This window comes from Xiphophorus couchianus, chromosome 18 (genome assembly GCF_001444195.1).
Source record: "Xiphophorus couchianus chromosome 18, X_couchianus-1.0, whole genome shotgun sequence".
NCBI classification, from domain to species: domain Eukaryota; kingdom Metazoa; phylum Chordata; class Actinopteri; order Cyprinodontiformes; family Poeciliidae; genus Xiphophorus; species Xiphophorus couchianus.
The window spans coordinates 14128656-14149012 of record NC_040245.1 but is presented as its reverse complement, the minus strand read 5'-3'; the positions used below and the strand labels follow the sequence as shown (position 1 = coordinate 14149012).

Sequence of the window (20357 nt, the reverse complement as noted above, 5' to 3'; positions counted from 1 at the left end):
ATAACTCACCACAATGCTAATCTGAAGCAATGATATACCAGCACCTAAAAAAAGCAACAACTCGAGCATGCCCACATGTCCACATGCCCACAGTTTCCTGAGGACAGAAACATTACATCAATTTGTTAAAAAAGAAAAGAAAGAGAAAAAGGCAGTCTTGCTTTGCTCCAGGGAGATACTATGAGCATGAAATTCCAATATACCTGTTTACATGACCTGGCCTCAGGCTTATCACCTGATTTCTCTGAGGTAGATTTGGTGCTGTTAATACTTCACAGTTATGGTCCCATCACACAAGGTACACTGCAGCTGGAAGGTTTGCACTCTATTTGAATTGTAGTGATGTATATTTGAACAGTATAATATACCAGGCCATCTAGAGTGCATGTAATTCATTTAACTGCTACACACAGCTTTACTACTGTATGATGTATATTGTACCACTGTATGATTTAGTACAATGTAAGTGTAAGAATGGAAGTGAAGGAATAAAAGGGTGTTAAACTGAAAGAAGGAAAATTTTATTATTGAAATGTTGGGAGAAAAAGAGGAACACAACAGGGGAGAATCCACAGGGTTTGTATCAGACTTGGTGAGGTAATTACAGCATGCTCCAACTTCACATCCATCTTCAGCTGCACATATGGCAGTTCTAGGCAAATGGACAGAATCTGCAGCTGTTCATTATTTTCTGTTTCTAGTCCTTCTGCCTCTTTTAGAAGAAATCTTATATAGATTTGGAAAATATATAGGCCGACACACACAGAGATGCCGAAATTCATAGCTCAGGTGGGAATATCAAGATGTAAATAGAACAATTATTTGTCATAGTACATTTGTACACAACTGTAGCTTTATTGCAGGGAAGGAAGGAATTTGAACATTTAGTTTAAAGCATAAATCATGAAAAGGACAAAGTACAGGTGTTGAAGAAAGTGAGAAATATTTTTGTTGAATGACAATATGGAGCAGAAAACCCCACACTGTCCACATGGTAAAATGCTGTGGTGGAAACATCATGTGGAGCTGCTGAGAAGAGTAGATGAGAAAATGAATGGGTAAAAACTGACAAAAGCTGAACAGACTTGAGAATGGGACACAATCTCACCCAGGACTTTATCCACTTTGACCCTAAATATACAAAAAGCTACAAATGAATGATTTAGATCAAAACATATTCATTCTGAAATATGTTTTGACCTGAATACAATTGAGAATCTGTGGCAAGTCTTTGCAAAATAAAAAAAAATCACCATTCACAGATGTTCCCCATCTGAGCTTGAGCGGTTTTACAAAAATGTTAAACATTTTTACTATATTTTTCTTCCACTTCAAAGCATGCATTAATTTGTGTTGGTCCTTCACACAGGATCCCATTAAAAATATCAAAACTTGTAGTTCCAACATGATAATATTTTAAAAAAGGTAAAGAGGCATGAATACGTTAGACATCTCATTAAAAACATGATTTGTACTTTGCTAAAATAATACAATACAATTCATAAAGATGATTTAATTTAAATTTGCCATCACTTTGTCTCCAATAAATACTCATGTAGTGTGACTGCACAAACATATTTACACACAAAAGACATGCAAATTAATGAAAATATGTTTCTGAAATCTGATTGTGACTAATATGATGTTAAAGTGTGAAACTCACAAGCAGTTCTGTGAGTGTGGGTTAAAAAAATCATGGTAATGGTATTTCACCCACAGATTTTCTGGATAAACTTGCCAAATGTCTTTATCTGCTAAATCTTAGCTCCACTTGTTGCCACTTTTTTGAAGTGGCAACAAGTGGAGCTGAGTAGGCTGAAAGGAAACATGTAATTAATTTGTGCTGTAAGTTTTCAAATCATGAAAATGCAATTCGTTTATCAGCACAGCTGAAACCTTGACAGTAAAAAAAACCACACAAAAAAACAAAACGACAATTTCTCTTGCTTCTCAAAGTGAACAAACTTTAATACAGATGGTTCTATTATTCGTCTGTTCATCTATTCAACATACTGTTAATCCTCCTCTGAGGAGTAAATATTTACAGTGATACCAAACCTATGTACTGCAGCACTTAGATACAGGTACATAAAGCGCATAAAGCCGAAGTATCAAATGTGCTCTCCAAAACTTTGACCTCTGCTGAGCAGCTACGGTTTAAGTAGTAATGATTAGGGCATAAAAAAATCTGATGCAAAATCTTCAATATATTGACACCGATTTTACATCGTGGTTGAATAATGTTTTTGCTCATGAACAGACGATGAAAATTAATATTCTTAGCACGTCATCATCTCATCAGCATTTCACCAGGTGGTTGTAACAGTGCAAAACAACATGTACTGGATCAGTTGCAAATGCAAAGTGCAAATAGCTCTCAGACAAATCCAACTGTATTTCCCCAGAACAGGAGGAACAAACTACGGTACTTTATCTCTTTATGTTCATGTTTCATAGGCAAAAAGAGCATGCCTACAGGTTTAAGGGAGAAGGAGTAGCATGAATGACTGATTTATATGTTGTTCCATATTTTTCTTCCCTTTGCACACCACAGTGCACTGTAGCTCATAAATCCTTGACATTACAGTAAAATGGCATTCTGATGTTATGCCCTGCCATTGTTATAAATGAACAAGCTGTGTGTCACTTGCTAGCAAAAGAAAATCTATCACTGCTTCTATTCAGTGACAAAGCCAATATGTTCTCACAGTGGTTTGCCAATGAGTCAGTGTCTTGGATGAAACTTGACTTCACAAGACCAAAACACAGTGACATGTGTCATTTGGTCTTTAGAACAGCACGGAGTTGGCAGACTTTAAACCCACAGTGTACAATATGGGCATGTGTGACTTACAGCATCAAAGCCCACAACTTGTGAGTAGAGATGTTATACAGTTATTTTACAAATGGCTTCTTAAGGTATTTTAATACCACATTCTTTGCTGAAAATCATTTTCACATTACTTTTTTTTATTTCTGTGACTAAATGGCTCTGGGACTAAATGTCTGCACTGAGGAGCTAATACTTACATGAATTCAGTGTACAACACTGGCATTGAGTGCACACTTTTTTACTCATATCTATTCTGAGTGAGTTATTTAAAGAAGCTGTCTTTTAATCGGTCAGTCCATGGAACAGGCTTTGTATGTATGTAAATCTCAGTTTGATGGTCAGGGTCTGTGAACCTTAATTTTACATCTTGCAACACAATTGGATTTATGGTTTGGTTTGTTCTTACACATGAATATACTTTGACTAAACTGCTGTAGCTGCTGCTATGACATGATGCATTCTTGCTACCATTTTCCATAGTGAAAATGCTGTGTATGGTTGATTTGCAATGTCAGGATTACATCTCATTAATTTGACCTCTAAACCAATGACTGTCATTTTGGTCTTCTATCTTCTATGACTAGTGTAACATTTTTAGCATGTTGGCTTTGTGCCTTACAAGGCTTAAGGCAAACTGTACAATTTATGTATTTTTTTCAACAGTGGGCTTTCTGTCCCTCTTGCCTTAAGTTTTGATTTGTGAAGTGTCACAAATCAGACAGCTGTCCACAGATTTTACCATCTGAGCTTTACTTATCTGCAGCTCCTTAAGAGCTGCCTTTTGATTGCTTCCTTGATTAATGCTTCCCATACCCAGTTAGCTAAGGGAGACCACCATGTCTTGGTAGACATACTCTTCCTTCTTAAGACAATGTATTGAACATAGTTCTATGAGATATCACAAATTTTGCGTTGTCTGTAGTCTATACTGCTCCAAATTTATCCATAACTATATCCCCACCTGTCTGGTGGATTTGTTTACTTTACAAACTCTGAGATCTTCACCTAGCAGCTGAATTTATGCTGAGATTAAATAAGTAAAAGTATACAGTGATCTGAGTATACTAAGAAGACTCAAATTATGGGATTTCTAAGGGCAGTTGGTTGCACTTGATTTTATTTGGGACTATTAGAGTAAATAAAACAAATATAAATACAAATCCATGCTACTTTTCTGCCTGATTTTGCCAGAAATTTAGAAAACCATGTACTCTTTTCCTTGTACTTCAAACTTTTTGATGGGTAGGGTTTAAATTATTGAAGTTTGTGTTTGTAAACAGATATTGAAACTGCATGATTCCCTTTGCGAGGTGCTGTGCATGGGGAGTAATACGCATTTATCATGGAATTACTTGCCAATCACAGTTTCTTAAAGGTTCTGACTTACTCGTTAACAGTCCTGTCCAAATGGCATAGGTTTAATAACATATTTCCTGGTCTTTTTCTGCAGAGAAAACAGTTTTCAATGTCTTCCAAGCAAACGTTATTAGCTAAAATGGAAGTAAGTTAGTCATTTTATATATGAAATGTGAACTAGCAGCACAATTAAAATAATAATGCTGTTTTTATACTTCACTTCCTCATCCAATGCTATAACTTTACATTTTCTAATACAAACATGGTAAATGCAGTTGTTGAGTTAATCTAAATGTAGTTTTATTTTCATTATCAGGTTGTTTGAAGTAACCCCCTGATGATTCAGTGTGAAGAAAAACAGAGCTATGACATTTCATTAAGAAGCAACCAGATGTAAATAGCCATCTGGAAACAACAACAACTAACTAATTAGTGCAAAAATAACAGACATTTCCAGGTGACGATAAAAAATAATGTAGAATTCAACTTGTTCAAGGCTCAGAGCGCAAAGATTGTTTTGGTAATTAATAAAATGTTTTTCTTTTTTGACACTATGGAGCATCGTGATGAATCTTTCTTAAAACTTTAGTAAGTAAGTAAAAAATATATATATAACACCTTTCAAGACAAAAATAGCTAAGGGCTTAGACATACAGAGAATAGTAAAGAGACAAGACAAAATTAAGCAACAATTAAAAGAACCTTTTTGAATAATACAGCACTAATGTGATTAACAAGCAAGAAAAAAGTAATTTCCTACAAATGTAAAAGGTGTCAGTAACATAATTTGTTAAGAAATCAATAACATTCAGCAATTTGCAGCACTATAGATGAAGTACTCTAAGACATTATGTATAACTTAAAGTTTAAAAAGCATCTAAACCTTTGCTTCTTTTTCACAATTATTCACTAGTGTGTGTACTTTTCAGAGTAAACTATGAGGAAGTTTGTATTTGCATCCTGATAAAAATCAAAACCAGAAAAGACTCAAGCAACACAAATGATTTAAAGTCATTCAACATTACGCTGATTCTGCTGTATTATTTGTTTCTAGTTGAAAACTATAGCATTGACTAAGATGTTCCGGTCACAAATGTTCAAACATGGAAAATGCAAAAACTCTTGCTAAAATGTGTGTAGTGATGGATTCTAAGTCTAGGGTGGCCTTTGGGTTCCACGGGTTTCAAATAAATCAAAAACATTTTATATTCACACGCCTGCCCCTTCATTTGAGGCAGCATAATGCTAAAACATTAAAACATTCTGTTTTTACAGTACAAAGCCATGCTGCTTCCTGTTATGTAATAACATTGTTTTGGCCAGCCATGGTCAAAGAGAATAATATATGATGGTGTAAGATTTTTAAAGGAAGAGCACAGGGCTTAGCCGCAGGCTCTTTAACAAACATGATGGTCTGAGGTATCTCATTTTTAAGAGGTTAGTCTTTAATTATTACAAAGAAAAACTATTCTTTCCCTGAATGAGTTGAACAATTTCCTTAGCTTTCTTTGGGAGAAATAAATTAGGACATTTTTCATGTTTCTTATGAGAGTCTCATAAATTGTAAACTCCAATTACAGCCCACTGCATGAACTTAATTTGCTGGTACAGATCCGTCAGCAAAATAAATGCCCTCTGAGACAAAGTGAAAACATGATGATTGCTTCCCTTTGATCTCAAATGCCTACGAATGCATCTGAACTGCACAGTCAAGCAAAGTTTTCGCCCTGCAGCCAGAGACATCCCGTAGTTTTACTGTGATACTTTCATGTGGTGTCAAACTGTATCAAAAAACAAAAACAACATGTTTTACAAATACAAAAGTCAAAGGTCTGTAGTGTTGATAATTTTAAAAATAAATTCTATTTGCATTTGCTTCACAATTTTGTGAGCACACAGCACTAAAGATTGATTTGAAGGGAAAGTTAAAATGAATCTTTCATTGTGGGAGTAAAATCTCATAATGAGTAATTTTGGATAAGTTAACTCCAAATACAATGTGATACATTACATCGTAAAACATTATGATGTAATGTATCACACATTACAATGTATCACACATTACATTGGCTTTTACACAAGATGTATTTGGCTGTCAGAATCCAGTCCAACAATCTTCTTAAACAATATTCTTATTCTTAGGTGTGTGAATTGTAATTCTGATTAATAACAGTTCTGTCTTCACTGCATTGTAAAACCACTGACTTTTGAAGCAAAGCTTGTGTCTAAATTAACCTTGATATCCTTTTGTGTTATATCGAAATAGACTTCTACATTGCCTATTTTTCAATGACTCGAATCAGTACTTGACAAAACAAAACCCAAACAAAAAAAACAAACAATCTATCTCATATGTGATACCTAATGCAACATAAAAAGTAACAATCAAGTGGAAAAGGAAAAATTTAGAGCCAGAACTTCAGACATTATAGCACAGATGACTTGAGGATGTTTTAATGTTTTTAATTACAAATTATTAATTAATTATATTGGAAAGGGATCCATAGGTTATTCTGATATAATTTGAATTTCTTGATTAGAGGAAAGTTTTGCTAATGTATTTTTAAAAGTGTATTTATGACTAGATATTACTAAAAATGTTGCCTTTAATAGGATGTGAGTGGCCAAATTACAAAGTAGTACCTCTGTTAGACTGTTATATCAACTTTTATCTCACTTCATTAGCACAGATGTGTGCAGCTTTAAATAAATGATAGCATTAAAAAAGGCTATGCTGCAGCTTGTTCCAAAAGGTGTTCTCTAATTGCTGCTGCGACTAGTCTGGAAGAGCTGAGTGGGGAAGGCATGAGGGAGGGGTGCTCTGTGAGGTGGAAGCCAGAGGAAAGAAAAATCTCTATATTTCTTCTGCCATGCAGGCTTCATGTTGACAGTTTCTAATTATTGCATGTGCTGCACAAACCCCCTGCTTGTTGTTTTTGACTCCCTCTTTCTCTAGAGTGACACGCAGGAAGTGACTTTTGCTCGCTGGCAGTTCTTTAATTTCCCTCAGGTAATGTAGTAAAGTGATTTCATTGCATTACCTAAAGAGTCATTATGTGTCATAACGTCTGCTCAAGTATGTTAAAGACAAGACTGAATAAAGAACAAAGAACAAGACACAGATCTGTGATCAACAAACCAAACAAAGTCCCTGATTTGAAACAGTACATATTACTGTTCTTTACCCTGTTCTAAGATATATACACAAACTACTGTAGATATTGGTTTTATAAGTGAAATTAATATGTCATTAACTGCACAAATAATGCACTTTGTAAAAGTCTGCATTCTGCTTAACAAACAGAAAATCTGGCTTACAGTAATACCTTCTAATACCAGTGAAACATGCCAAAAATGCAAACCCCCTGAGTGCATGAGGTTCATTAAGAAGGGAGCAAGAACTTGGTGTTGAAAATCTTTTTAACACAAATCAGAGTGAAGGAATAACTTATCTGATATGGACAAAACTGCATTTAAACTGCATGCTACATTCCTAAAACACTAAGAAAAAACTAATCAGTCATTAACCACTTCACTTAAACAGAATACAAATTTGGGGCACCTCTTCCTGTTAAGAACATGACCAACTTCAACCAGGGGCGTCAAAAGCTTGGGGATAGGGGACACACTGAGTAGGACAGGAGTGGTTGTTCACAAGCTGCTGGTGGCTTTATCACTCTCCTGTACGGCTTGTGGCAACTTGACTGGTCTGTCATGGTTCTTATTTTAACTGAAGCTTGTGGAGTATTTTACTTTGAAAAATAATTTGTTTTGGAAAAAAATTTCAACTTCTGCCTCTGTTTGAATTCTTTCCAGAGAAAGTTTAAGAAGGTGTGTGCAAACACAGCAGCACAGTTGAATCAGACATTTCTGTCACCTTATGATGTCAGTGGGACTGATGGTAACTGGTCCAGTTTTCAGTGATTCACTTTGCTATTTATACTTGGAGCATGCAGTGTAGTGAGTTGTTGTAGGTAACCAGGAAAACTGTCATGTTCTGTGTTTTCTGTGTATTTATTTAGAGTTTTCTGTGTCCCCGAGTCTTCGTATTGTCCTGTCTTCCCCTTGATTGTTCCCAGGTGTGTCTCGTTCTGTGATTACTCCCTGTGTATTTAACTCCACCTGTGTTCCTTGTTCCTCGTCGGGTCCTTGTCAATTCAGTGTCGTATGCACCAGTCTGTTTTGCTGTCCCTTCAATTAGCCTGTTTGCTACCGACGTTGAGCCCTGGTTTCCGCTCAGTCGTGCTGCCGGGTTTTGTGGACTTATTCTGGACATTCATCATTAAAATCATTTATTTATCACATCCTGGGTCTACAGCGTCTGCCTCACCACCCTCTACACCCACATTTCATGACAAAAACTCAGTCGTGTTTTAGCAATATGAGTATTCTCCTATCAACAAAAGAAACAGTGCTTTCATATGTGAGCACTCTATCTGCGCATCTATCTCCTTCACACATAATTATTCCAACCATCATGGTTTCAATACAGATTTGGTGGATTCTGAAAGAAGGTGCCAAGTTTAATAGGCTGTGCTTGAAAGCAGTCACTGATAACTAATATTTGCTGAGACGTCTTTGTGGACAAACCAAGCACAAACACAAAGATTAAACTTAAAGTAACATATTGTAACTATGGTAAGACAACAATCAAACTATGAAGAAAATATGTTGCACTTTTACTAAGCTTACCAATTCCTTTAAATCTTTAATTTAAATGTTAAATTAAGCATTTTAAACAACTGAAAATATTGTAATTATACTAAAACTATTCATTCAAATTTAAAAATATTCTAATTCTCAATAAACAAAGGTATGAATTCTAGATCTATGGTTGATTAAGGGTTGAGTTTCACTTTAAGACAAATTGCCCACAAGCTCAAACATACAAAACAAACATCAACTTTTAATTGTCCCCTCTAATATGTTTGTGGGTGTACGTTGTGGGTAAATATTCTTAAACCCCAATCAAAAAAACAGGTGTGCATTAATATTGGAACATCTGCTTCTGGCTACACTGGTGCAACTTACCATACAATAATTTTATCCCATAACAATCAATTAGACTGGAATTAATATAGAGAGCAGCAATAGCTTCAAATTGACTACTTTGTCACTTGAAGACAGAGTCAGTTAATGTATGGCTACTGGTTTTAGTTTGAACACAGACACCACAGAGGAGAAAAGTGACCCAAGTAATGCAGTGGGAGGGAATCTAACATCAATATTTAGGGTCAATAAACAAAAATAAACAATACATCAAACTGACATTGACACTTTGGACCTACTATTTGCTGTAACTTCTATGCAGAAGGGAAGCCACATATTTTTTGTTTAATAACTTTTCCCTCCAAATTTGGTGGTGTGTAAAATGCTCTGGAAAACAAGCAAAATAATGAATTTTATGAATCCCTATCCTGTTATAAAAGTTTGTTTCTAAAGAGCTTTGTCTCTAACATGTATTCAACATACTGTTAATCCTCCTCTGAGGAGTAAAGGATTTAGCTGTTTGGCATGTTCTGTGCAGTCTTCGAGGAAATGTGATTGAATAGGATCTGTCATCCTGTTTGCAGTTTTAACTAAATATTTGATAAGCTAACATACCGTTTTTGTCAAACTTATTAATGCACTGGCTAAGATTCGTAATTCATAATTCATAAGCTGAATTGGAAGGTGTTGAAGGTTGCAGTATGATTCAACATGCTCCTATTTACTAACAGCAGTTATTTGCATAAGTCTCTGACCAGGAAATCTAGTTGGTGATTCATTTTACTAATAATGATCTGGAGGTAATAGCTTAATGCCTTTAGCATTCATTACATTGTTATTAATTTTAATACTTTGGCATTTCAATATTTTTTTATATATTTGATGACTGTTGGTACAGTCAATGATGTACATTTTAAAAGCTGGACCAGGAATTACTCGCATGGATATATAATTTGACTACTTACATTGATGTTAATTCGACTCTAATTCATTCAAATGAGTGAATCAAATGAGACATGATAGTTCAGTATTTCAACTTCCACTCAGGAATATACTCTGAGAATTAACCTGCAAGAAAATTTTGAACATGTTTTATTTATTCTCTCAACTATCTTTACTCTATAGTGATAAGGGCTATTTTTAGTGCATCAATTTTCAGAAAGCTGTGGAAACTTTTCTCCTTCATAAAATCTATTATATTTATTTTAACATTTTACAGTTGGTATGTCTTACATGAGATGAGATGTAAAATCGGTTCAAAAAAACAAAAACGTCTTTTACTCTCTTAATGCCAAACTTACTGGGTCAAAACATTTGTTAGATCTGATATTAAACCACACAACACCAATAAAACAAACATTAGTTTGTTTGTTTCTACAAGAGTTCAAAAATAATTCAGAATTATAATTAACAATTATTTGAATCATGAAGACAGAATGAAAATGTGTAAAAAAAAATAATAATAACAATGACCTATACAGTATATGTTCAAAATCCATTAAACAGATTTTCATCCTTTTGCTGGCTCGTCTGACTGATCATCTATCATTCATACATTAAGCCTCAGTGCTCTAAATCAGCAAACCCTCTCATAAATCTATTGTACCAGTGCTGATGCAACCTGGATTGCCAATTAAGAGACGGTAATAGTAGTTGGTTGACTTAAACCTCTCTTAACACATCAGACCTTTAAGAAATCATGGGTAAAAGGCATTTAAGAAGAAAATTAAGTAGTTTTGAGGTGCAAGTCTTGCTACATCTTTAATGTGTGTACTTTAGAAGTACTCCCATTGTAAAGTACAAAATTAAACGTTTTTTTTTAAATCTTCCTGAATATGTAATTTTTATTGTGCTGTCACAGCCTTGTACATGCTTCCAGTAAGTGTCACATGATTCTCTTTGACTGCCCCCTAGAGGTAAGACAACTAGCCAAAAAATAATCAGAAAGCGTCATGTTACGCTTCAAGCATTCTGCATGCTCAGGTGAGTGAACCTTGATCTGTACAGAAAATATTAAGTACATTTTGGATTAAATAATGTTATCACTGGGCCTTTGCTGTGATGTCTCAGACACAGTCGCATCTATTCTGCAGCAGTGGTAAACATCTGTCTTATACATAATGCAAGCAGCAGCACTCATGGCACAGAACTTCTCAATATGCCCAAGACATCTGTGGCAGCCGCGCTTATCTTGTGAGTGGATGATAAAGTATAGAAAGCACAGAATCATTTTTGGTTGAGAAAATGAGGGACAATGTGAACAACTGTCTTGTGCTAAAGTTATGAAAAAATATTTAGAACAGCCTTTATTCAGCCTGCTTAAAGCTTGGGTTGTTACAAATGATGGAAATTCCTTCAAAACTGAGGCTTGATTTAAGTGGCTGTTTGGATGATTTCCCTATGAAGCTATTCTAATGACTGCTAATAAGGGATTAGCTACTCTGCAGCAAAAAGAACAACATGTAAATTAATGAACAACCTGATCTGAACATCTTCACTTTTTCTCATCATCAGACTCACACTGATGTTAGGGGGCTGTCGAGTCGAGAAACTGCATGTTTATGTATACGTGTCAAACAGAACAGCTGAGCGATTTATTACAAAGACCACACTTGGTTATGTGGCCATTGTTCCCCTGACAAACTTCCCTACATTCAATCTCAGGTATTCACTAAGTATTACAGTCTCTCATCTATTTTTCAAAGGAAATTTAAACAATACAATCCCAACAGTGGTGGCTTCTTAAGAGAAGGTAGAACATTCTGTTTAGAGTATTAGTCTTGATAAAAAGGGCCTGTCCAGAACAAGAAATGGCCAATAACCAGAACAATAGGATACATACTACGGTACAGACACTTCAATTGAAGAATGAATGTAAACAGAAACAAAATAATAAGTTCTTTCATTCAATTTGAGATTTTACCCTAGAATTTTGGCTATTAAACTGAATGTATGAATATATTCATCAGCAACAATCGCACAGAATCTAACAAGGTAGCAGTCAGGATTTGTTTTTATAGATTGTAAATATTCAACCTCTCCAAGCGTCACAGCACAAATGCAAATTTTTAAAAAAACAACACACATTTATCACAGTGTGCTATTTGTGCTATTTCGAACAGAACACCTGCTTCTGTTGCTTTTTGTGGCTCCGTCATTTGTTAAGTCTGCCAGAGTTGGTTGAAGCAAACAGAGGAGAAGCATCGGTTTTTATCTATGAAGGAGAGCTGAGTGTGAGAAAAAACCCGAAGTGCAGGTGGTTGCAGACGTAAGGGAGAAAAAAATTGCTGGCTGCAAGTTACTGCCTGACTTCCATCACCAACCCTGGACCTTAGGCTGACAGTCAGTCAGTCAGACAGAAAAATAAAGGCATAGCTCTAGCGAGGAAGACAACTAAAAAACTAAACTATGATAGGAAATTTGACTCCAACTAGTGCTGATGTGGTGGTGACTGAGCTCACACACAAACATTTCAGTCATACCTGCATACACTCTGAGCTGTCATTTTATTCACACTCTATCACACACCCCCACTGCAAATAGTGCAGTAACATTCATGTGTAAGCATGCGGTTTTTCTACAAACAAAAAGGAAGAAGAAGTTGACATACGTTACCTCAGTGAGCGAAGTGAGGCATGGTTCCTGGGAGAGAGTCAAAGATCATCCTGCCGGTGCCATCTGTCAAGTGGGTTGGCTACAAAGGCTGGAGAGGGAAGTGTCCCTCTCCCTCCCTCCTCTTCACCCCCTCAGTTTCAAAACAAACTACTGTCTTAGATCAGAGCAGAAAGCCATGCTGAGTAGAAAGACAGGGGAATCCTCCCCCAGTCTTGAAGCCAATCTGAAGCAGCTTAAATCCCCAAAGAAAATAAAGAGAAATGCTCCTCCCTTTCCGACTTGCTCCTGTTCTATCTGCCACCGCACAAAACCCTCTGTCCGTGTGTTTCTCCTGTCTCCTCTGCTTTTTTTCCCTCCCCTCTCCCCTTTCTGATCCCGCTCCACTCACACATTCCGCTCTCTCACTCACTCTGGCAAAGCACACTGTACCCACTGAGGCTCGCACCGACTCACAAACCCCGTCCTGTGCAGATAAACATATGCAAATATCACACATAAATAAACACATTCACACAGACACACGCCTTCAGCTTCTACATGCAGTGTTTGTGGTCTGTGAGCTTTGCTTCCGCCCCCTGTTGTAGTCACATACAGCAAAAATATCGTAGCTTTATATGTGTTCCTGTCAACAACATGATCTGGAAATAAAAACTGAAAGCCTCTGCAGCTAAGAGAAACACATGGTTGCTGCTTTTGTTGCTAAACGATTCTCACACATTCAACCAGGAGAGTTGTGTGTGAATGCATCGCAAAGGAAGTGAGGAAACTACAGCTGTGATGTAACAACCAATATCATGACAGACTTGAAAAATTGTGTTGATTTCTAGAGAAAATCCTATTTAGTAATGATTACATAAGACAAGCCACATTGTATGTGTGAGTCTTTGTGCGTCTTTAAGAGTACAGAATAAAGCAACACTAAGCGTAACTGCACGCTCTCTAAAGATGTTCTATTTTCAGCCTCCGATCGTAATGCACAACAGAAGAAAGAGGACAGCAAGGCGCTATTATGAGAATCTCCCCTAAATCTGCCCCCTCCTCCTGACACCAGCGCTGCCTCCACCTTCTTATCTCTCTCCCTCCATGCTGAAAGCCTCCACACTTACAGGAGTACAGCAGGGGGGATGCCGTTGTCAAAGAGATATAAATAGTCTGCAAGCGACCTGATCCATTGATGCTCAAGCAGCTAATGACAGGTAGAAAGTAAACTTTAAGTGATATGCTAGGATTAGTTTGGAGTCAGGGATGGTAACTTGTGGTGCTTTCATGAACAGGTTTATGTTTTCAGTTTCATTAAAAATGGATTTGGACCAAGCTAATAATGTGACCTTTATCATATAAACTAATCATATTAGTGCAGATAATACAGTGCAACACATTGGCAATTTGAGCCACAAGTAAATTGATAATAAAAATCCAGAGACTAACATAGTTGGCAAAATGACAAATCCAAAACTTATTTTGATTTTAATCTCCTTGTCCTTCTTCATCATGACTATATAAAATCCAGTAAAATAAGCTTTTTGCTGACTAAAAGAACTGATGACATAACCTACGGAATGAAACGTTGGAGACTTCTGACAGCAAACTAAATTGAACAAGTCAAATTTTTAGCACATTGAGACATGGTCTTTCAATCTTGTATTTCATTGAAAAGAGGTGTAAGAAATTCCATATCTTAATGCAAAATTGTATTAAAGGAATATGTTTTTTGAGGTGTGACTGATGGGTAGTTTCTAACTTTTTTTCTCAAGCTTTTAAAACTCTGACACAATTTTTCCAGGAGGACACTAGAGCCTTATTACTGACTCATGAGGGAAAACCTTGTTATAATGCCATGCCAACTTGATCATGTGACCATGAAATAAATATCATTATGTGAGACCATGAGAGACTTAATGCACATGATGTGTATAAATAGACAATTTCCAATCTATGTTTTATTTTCCACACTAATTTGAAAAAATGGTATTGGCTCTTTGTGAATATGTTTAAAAGTAAATTAGTTTCTATATTGTGTTTAATTTCAAGTTAATTTCTTGCTCCATTTCATCAACAAATTATCTTGCTTCTAATTATTCTGATTATCAGGCAGTCACAATTGGCTGTCATAATAACCTGCTTACAAATGTATTATGAAGCACAAACAACAACACTTTTTATAGCCCAATTATAAAGAATCAAATGAGGGGAAATTCACTTAAAGTCAGTCCAATTGATTTACACAAAATCCTGTCATATAGTCAGATTCAGATGTCTGTCCAAATGATGATACAGTCGATTTCAGTTAAACTTGTATTGCATGTTGTTAAAACGTTATGTAAGGTCCAGCTGAATCCATTCAGTTATTCTCTTTTTAGCCATCTCTCACTGAGGGCAAGAATGCATTGATAATACTACTAAAAGTACTAATTGCAACTATAGAAGCAACAGTGGCTCATTACCCTGTATTTCAATCAATCAATCAATCAATGTTGGGATAATGGTGGTGACGGTGGTAGGAGTTCATCCGGCAATCAGTGGGTTGCTGGTTTAATTCCCGTTCTTTCTGCCTCTGTCACTGTGTCCTTGGGCCAGACACTTCACCCCCTTTGCCTGTTGATGGTGGTCAGCAGACAAGATGTGACCACCACCAGCCTGCTGACCACATCATACAGTCAACAACTGTGATTACCACTAAATGATTAAAATAGTCAATACACATCAACTATGTTGATAAGGTTCCATTTATTATGGTTCAAAAGCAGCTCTGAACAGAAAGATCTTTAATGTATTTTGTTGCTAAGTGGTTCATTGACTTATAAACTAATAGAAGTATTTTGAAGTCTTATACTACTTTTTTTTCTAATGTGTAATCTACAAAATAGAGATGAAATAAAATGTCAAAAAGGGGTTAATATCTAAAAATAGTGACCTTAAATTATTTCAGTACCATTTACAAAAATAGATCGAAGGTATGATTGCCTCTGGTAGTTCATATATGAGCTTGTAGTAGCACCTCATTTAAAAGGGAAAGAAGCATTTATTATGTCTGGTTGATTTTATGGTGGATGTGATTGTGGACAGATATTTTTTTGATTTTAAATAAAGATAAAATAAAGACTGCACAGAAATGCAAATGAAAATGTATTTTTAATATAATTTTGAAATTAAATATATTCTGAAGCAAGGCTGCATCAAACCAAAACTAACTAACTGCTTCTTGTCAGGTTTCCCCTGCTTATTCAGGATAATTCTTCTGGTGCAGGTCTGCCCCCAAGACCTGTAACAAAAATCTATCCAGGAATTTAAAAGCTCCTTGAAACTTTGCTGGTTGAATCTGTCTGTATTTAATGTAGGCAGAATAATTGTTTCACTTAAAACATCCTAGCTTTTTAAAGGTCATAGTTTATTTATGCTTTTGATTAAAACAAACATTAAGAAAAACAACCACAAAGTCTGTGAAAATGTAGTAAAGCAAAATTGTTACCAAAATGCTAATCCCCGAATTGGATCACAGGGATGTAAAACTGCTATTTAGAATATGGTGTATGAGAAACCATCTGAGTATTATGTTTTTGCACAATACTAGTTGATTTTACTGACTTGGATGGTGGTAATTCAGATTTTTCACTTCAAATGGTAAAAAGCATAAGAGTACAGTGGCTGTTTTTGAAAAGAGTCATTTTGATTTCAGCAGAAAAGGGTGGCATCCTGCAAGAAAGAAAATCATGTCAGCTTCTCCCCAACTTCGTACTGCCTATTTAAATGTGGAATTTGTTAGCAACTGGTGTCAAATACATATCCCTGCAACCAATTCTGTTTGGTGTACAAACTATAACTAATGTAAGAAAATATTGGCTCATAACACAAAAGTCAGTATCAGCTTGACTTTTTTATGTGTGCTAATTCGAAGGGTTATTTCAATGCTTTTAGTAGCAACAATAATGCAACAAAAACTAACTATCTTAGAGCCAACTTTGGCAATCAATTCAGTCAAGAGAAAGACTTATTTATAATAAAAAAAGTAAATATAATCACGCTGTAGTTGCAGCATGTAAAGCTACACAGCTTTTGTGTTTTAAATATGAGCTAAAACCTGCCTTACAAAATTTGTTAGCTAAAGGCAATGGACCTTGCCAAGCTCCGCCCACAACTGACCTAGTGGCTGCAAGTCTCACAAACAAAGCCCTGTTTCTATGTAAATATGGCGTCTTCAACTTCCGCTGTTTCTCTGCAGTGTATTTCTGACTCGATTAGTGCATCATTTCTACCGGATTTTCACAATATATCAGCTACTACAATGGTCAGAGGAACTAACAAGTTCATGTCATCTTTTTTGGATGAGATCAAGGTGTTTGAGCCACGCGACGCCTCCAACATTGTGCACATCACAGCAAAATGCTTTCGCTCGATGAGGAAAACGGCAGATCCACACACCCTCTACATCAATATAGCTGTGGACAAGATCGCTGACGCCTATTGTTCTTGCAAGGCTGGGTAAGTCTGGCATTTTTGTAGGTTACTTTGGAAATCAGTGGGTGATTCCTTTGGTTTGTTGGCAAATGTTTGAGGGTGTATAGGCCTGATACACTGTACTTGGTGCTAAAGTGGCTAACATGAGTAACAGTTTAGTCCAAAGCCTTTTCTGCTAAAATAAAATCTTTAGTGTATGTCAGATACAGACACATTGCATATTGATCTGTTTAGCTAACGTAAGACTGTGTAGCAGACAGGCTTCAAGGTGTAGAAGTTGTATTAGCACTGCCATTATGCTGTACTTAGCTAACGGGAAGCATGTGTTTGTGAGACGGCTACACACGTGGTAGCCGCTCTACCAAGTAGAATGGGCATCAGCCAATGAAAAGCGGGCCCTGTGGTAAGGTCCATAATACCGAGATAAATTAATATAATTTGCATATGTAAATATTCTTTGACCAAAAATGGAAACACAAATAAGAACCAGCAGAGACCTTAATGCTACACTTCAACCTATTGTCTTATGTTAGTTAATTAGAGTGATAACTGAAAACAGCATGCCTGGAAATATTCTGTAAACGCAAAGCATATAGTTTTCTTCAAAATGGCTGCTATTTATAAATCCACTAGGACTTCATTTTGTGGCATCCATTTTTATACACTGCCTAACAAAAGTGTATACCCCCTGAACTTATTCCATAAATACAATCCTTGTGCATGCTATTGGGATTTAATGTAACATAATAAAGAGTACTACATAGAGGCAGCAAAATGATAGTTTTTATATGTTTTACAAATGAAAATCTTTATAAGTTTGGTTTGAATTTATTTTCAGCATCTGCCTTCTGGAATAAGTTTTTTTGCAATCACAGTGAGAAGTTTTGGGATACACAATGTTACTTCACTGGTAGGAAAGGAGACAGAGTTGATGTATTGGGACCTACACCATCCAATGATCTTTACTTGTACACACAGCTTGGGCTCTGGAACTCAATCCACGAGAAGGATTGGGAGTAGGAGTCTCTACTCCCTGCTTTCTCAAGGAAAGAACTACGCTTGACTTGAGTCTATTGGCAGTGGACCCAAATAGACTGAGGAAGGTCCTCACTGTTGTGCATGCAACAAACATCAGTTCAGATTTTCTAATCTCCTTAGATTCTCTGGAGAGTGTCCTGGAAGGGATACCATCCAGAAATATTGTTGTTGTGGCTGAAGGGGTGTAACTGCCAGGGATGGTCATCCCAGTGTTAATCTCAGCTGTGTTTCGTTATTAGACTTCTGTGCAAGGCATTGAATGCTGTTAAGGAAGAATAATTTATAAATTAACTTTGGAACAAAGTTTGGCTCTCTCTTCCTCTGATCCCAGGCCCTCTCAGCGGGCGACGTGCAGCCACAAGGAAAAACAACAATGCGTGTTAACGTCACAGAGTTACAGAGTTTAATCCCATACAAAGCAACGTATGAATTAACAACAAAACTGCAGAGGAACAGACATATGCATTCTTTACCTGAGACAGATAAAGACAGACAAAGAGACAAAGACAAACACAGACAAAAACAAAACAAAACAAAGACGCGTCTTTGGAGAGAGCCGATGCAAAAAAGCAAAATAGTGGCAGCTCTCTGAATTTTTAGTCCTGTGCACGAAGTCTTATACTGAAGGTGTGTCTTTCCTTTTTAATATATTCAATTAAGGCGTACCTCCGGCTGACCAACTGGAAGCTACCTTGGACACTCAGAGAAACTTAGAACTCCCCCTAATTTACGCCAAAGATCAAAGGCCATTTGCTCTCTGGTAAAACAAAAGAGCCAACAGCTGCGTCCTGGCCTCCTGGATTCTACGGTCATTTGAGCAAAGAAAAACATGAGGTAAGATTTCACAGATACCTGTGAAATCCGAAGTCTCTTCCGTTGTCTCTCCTTACATAAATTCTCAGGAGAAACTTAAATCCAGTAATTCTGGTTCAAGGAAAGGTTATCTTCACAAAAACCCCGTTTAGCATAAATCCTGAGCAATTTTCTAATACTAAACAAAACATTTTCATTCAAACAATTTCCATTTGATTCTGATATAGTCACAGATAGTACAATTTTCAAATACATTCATCATTTACTAGATTAGTAGTTCTAAAATGAGATAATACAATCTTCAATAAAAACATGCTATTAATACTTAGAAAAATGTCTTAGAAATTAAATGTTAGTGGTTTCAACATTCTATGTTGTATTCAGTTTTACACCATCCCAGATGTTGGTTCTGGAAGACTTTTGATCTTCTGTGAACCAAACAGGCTTCTCTCCTCCAGGCTCAAGTGATAGTGCCCTGGAGAAGATGCTAATTTTACGGCCTCCTGTGCTCTGACAACACAGCAGGAGACCCATTGAGAGATCTCCTTTGATCTGCATTTGGTTCCTTTTTAAATCCTTAACACAAACCTGTTCAAAATTAAGAAATTTGTTCAAAATAAGAATGTTCAATATACCTTTTACACATGCCGTAAGAATAACTGTATTAAGCACTAAAAATAATCATTTTTCCTCAACAATGCTCATAACAAATAAACATTTTCAAGAAGAAGGGGTTTCATTAGTGAAGTTTGTACCAGGCCACCTTGGGCCAAACATCAGTGATTGATTTTATGTTGCAATACCTATTGTATGCTTTGGTGAAGAGATGGGCAGAGATGCCTGGTTGTAAGGTCGGCATAATGGCAAGGAAAAATGTCAACTTTGACATCTGGAGAGCAAAGAGGAGAGCCTGACATTGAAAAGAATGTTTTAAAGTGGTTCAAACATCTGATCAGTATGCCTCCGGGCTGCTTTTCAGGCCACATCTTCCTAGGAGTAAACCATATATTATATATGAGAGGAGAAAAATGTCTGGCTCTACCTCCTTAGCTTATTGCTCCAAGCTACTTAACTTTAGATAAGCAGAAGAAAAATCATAAACAAATGAATGGTGTCAGAGTAAAAAGGAATTAAATATAAATGGATATAACTTTTTTTTAATAATTTTTAATTGTGAAAGAAATTGTAAAGAAATTTATTAAACTTTTCAATTGCTTGCAGCTTTGTGTTAGTTAACTATATAAAATCCCAATAAAAT

General features: G+C 36.2%; 1 protein-coding gene across 6 annotated transcripts in view; it reads right to left on the bottom strand.

Moving 5' to 3' along the window:
* The window catches only part of gramd1bb (GRAM domain containing 1Bb), a 112708-nt gene extending 99608 nt beyond the window's left edge, over positions 1–13100 (bottom strand). For 5 of the 6 annotated variants that reach the window (XM_028045034.1, XM_028045038.1, XM_028045037.1 and 2 more), the window contains exon 1: positions 12794–13099. The gene's annotated coding sequence lies outside the window, so the exon portion shown is untranslated. Of the gene's footprint in view, positions 1–12793 lie in introns of all 6 variants that reach the window. The other variant, XM_028045036.1, reaches the window with a different exon arrangement.
* Between the last annotated feature and the right edge of the window lie 7257 nt (positions 13101–20357).